Below are 2,787 nucleotides of genomic sequence, written 5' to 3' on the forward strand. Positions count from 1 at the left end.
TCTGTCTTTAGTTGACTGCAGATAACAGAGGAGAGAAGGTGAAGGACACACTGAACAAAGGAGGAAGCAGCTGGAGCTGTGACAGTGTGTGAGTCCCTCTAGTGGACGCTGTGGAGTATTGTGTTGTCTTTGCTCCACAGGTTTTTGTACAGAGTTGAGCTGTTTCCTGTCACTGTGGGCTGCAGAGCACAGTAGTACACAGCAGAGTCAGTCACTGCAGCTCTCCTGCCTCACATTACTGTCCTTCAAATGCTAAGTAGCTTCAAACAGTGACAAACGTATTATGAATTTTCCTCTAACTTACGAACCTCATTGGCCTCGTAGCTCTGGGGGAGGTCAACCAATCTTCTAAAACAGTCTTGACTAAACACAGTGAAGAATTCCTCAGCATTTCTTCATCTTCTTCAAATATCAGTTTTAAGGCGGTCCGTTTCTTCCACGTGTCATTCTCAGTGCATCGGTAATAACAATCTGTGATCAATGAACGTTGGTCCGTTTGGAAATTAAATACCGGTAGATCCTCTTGGACTCTTATTTTTAACACATTATAGTGCAATGAAAACAAACGAAAATAGCTTTTTAATAAATATATGAATTTTATTTTTAACATTTATCAATTAAGTTCAATAACGTCACTCTGACAGCTACATATAGAAGAAATGTTTGTGATGGTGGCGGTGCTGATCTGCACTGAGGCGCCCGGTGAGAAAACGACATGCTTTCACTTATCATAACAGTCGTCAATGTGATCCAGAAGCTCCCTGTGACGGCTGGCGGGATACTGGGCCTGACAATATGGGCACTCCAAGAAAGTCGTCTCCAGGAGGTTGACGTATTTCCATGGCGATGTGGGGCCAGGGTCAGTAGTAAGGCGCTCAAAATTATTGTACGAGCTGGGCTCTGAAGAGCGAGCATTAGGCTGCATCTGAAATAGGAAAAAACAAATGCACTTGTAGAGCAACATAATATGCACATTCCAAGAGGACAGTGGAATACTCTACTACTCTACTGTTAGAAAGCAAAGAAAATGGCATGAGAGTCATGAGGGTTTGACTTCATATTGATGATACTATAGATCACATAACACTTACAGCAGACTCCAGATTAGAAATCTGATCTTGGGTCTTGTGAAGCTCCTTCAGCACTTTATGTAGCTGGTGCTGAATGCTCTGACGATCATTTTTTTCATTTGCAAAGTCCTTGGCAGAAATCTGGATCTTAAGAGGCAGAACCACAAGTATGAACAGGCGTACGTTTAAGAGAATGCTGCCATCTCCTCTTCTTCTATTTGACAGGTCTTTTTGTAGGTGTGTGCTATAATTAAGAGAGTGTTACCTGTTGTTCCAGGGCAGCGATTCTCCTCTCGTCTCCATTTCGGTTCAGAAGAGACTTCTGCAGCATATTTACCTGTTGAAGGCCAGATATTAGGGCAAATTTTGTATAGTGCCTACAATGCTGCTGTATATTAGAACATGGAACTAGATTGTATCTAAAATGCAGACATCCTCATTTTATTTAGTGAAGGATGATTTTGTTTGACATTTACAGTGCTGTATTTGTATTTTTATTCAGTCTGAGCAGACTTTGGTTTAATCTACAAACCACTCCTACCTCCACCCACCTGTGCAATATGTTCCTCTCATTCTTTAACTGTATCCATCTATCTGTATTGTGTCTTTGTAGGTACTTTTATTTACCCTATCTGCGCTGTTGCAACAATGCAATTTCCCCATTGTGGGACAAATAACGGGTTCTTAATCTTATTAACTTTAGTTAGTGGAGGTAAACAGTGAATTCATGCTCACCTGCAGCAGAAGTTCAGCAGACCTCTTCCTCTCTTCCTCCAGTCTGATGTCCATACTCTCCAGTTCTGCTGCATGCCTGGACACATTGTTTGTTTTTTTTTGTTTTTTTTTTTTATTTTAGATACTGTATTAATCCCAGAGGGAGTGTTAATTCAAAGGTCAGTACAACATTAGTTTTTGGCATTAGTATTAATGAGAGGAGGTAAAATTGCCGATTGATGACATGTTAGCAGCTCAGCGTGAAACCTTATTGATCCGACGTCAACCAGAGCCAGCAGCTTTACCTGTTGCCAAGTCTCTCTGCCTGGAGCTGCATTTTGGCTTCCTCCAGCTCTTTGCTCTTCTCTTCATGCTTCCTCAGGAAGGATGACAACTCGCTGCACTTGTCCTCGTACTTCCTCTGTTGCACTAACAGCTCCACCTGGAGCCTGGTGACCTGCTCCTTCTGAGACTGCAGCTCAGCCTGAGCCTTCACGGTCTGCAGAGCGAAAAAAAACACAATTTGCAGAATGATGTTTTCTTTGTTGTCAGCTCAGTTCTGAAAAAGACTTCTACAGGTCAGTTATAAAGATGACTGAATCCACAGAATATGCATGTTCAGTGCTCTAGCTGCAGCTGCTCTATTCTGATTCAGGGTCAAAATCTTTTAACAGAGGCAATGTCCCTAAATCTGTGAAGATGTAAACATTTTCTCACCAAAGCTGCAGAAGAGGCCAATATATGCATTCATGGATTCAAGGGCAACAGAACTTCACTTTCATAATTACATGAAATAATGCAGCATTTACCTGGTTCCTATGTGCACTGAGCTCCTGCTGGGTTCTAGTAACCTCAGCGTTTTGGCCCTCGAGGTCTCTCTGCACCCCTAAGCTGAGCTGAGGTTCCTTTTCTGGACCTGCAGTAGCTAAAAAAAGAAATGTTAGTAAGCAATTGACCAACATATATTATGCAGGAGCTTTACAGCACAACCAGTATGTAGGAC

The 2,787-nt window shown here is 42.2% G+C and overlaps 1 pseudogene; it reads right to left on the reverse strand.

Annotated features, from left to right (window-relative positions):
- Nucleotides 1–721: 721 nt before the first annotated feature.
- Nucleotides 722–2,787, reverse strand: part of LOC114430290 (centrosomal protein of 55 kDa-like) — a 9,169-nt pseudogene continuing 7,103 nt past the window's right edge.

The sequence above is a fragment of the Parambassis ranga genome, unplaced genomic scaffold (assembly GCF_900634625.1).
Source record: "Parambassis ranga unplaced genomic scaffold, fParRan2.1 scaffold_22_arrow_ctg1, whole genome shotgun sequence".
Lineage (NCBI taxonomy): Eukaryota > Metazoa > Chordata > Actinopteri > Ambassidae > Parambassis > Parambassis ranga.